The following is a 272-nucleotide window of genomic DNA, read 5'->3' on the forward strand; positions in this document are numbered from 1 at the left end:
TCTGCACAGGCCTCTGCTGCTGTGCCCTGCCCCCAGAGGTGGAGTCTACAGAGACAGGCAGGTTTCCTTGAGCTGCTGTGGGCTCCACCCAGTTCGAGCTTCCCAGCGGCTTTGTTTACCTACTTAAGCCTCAGCAATGGCTGGCGCCCCTCCCCCAGCATCGCTGCTGCCTTGTGGTTAGGTCTCCGCAGACTGCTGTGTTAGCAGTGAGGTAGGCTCCGTGGGTGTGGGACCCTGCTGGCCAGGTGAGGGATATATTCTCCTGGTGTGCC

This window comes from Colobus angolensis, unplaced genomic scaffold (assembly GCF_000951035.1).
Source record: "Colobus angolensis palliatus isolate OR3802 unplaced genomic scaffold, Cang.pa_1.0 Scaffold455, whole genome shotgun sequence".
NCBI classification, from domain to species: Eukaryota; Metazoa; Chordata; class Mammalia; order Primates; family Cercopithecidae; genus Colobus; species Colobus angolensis.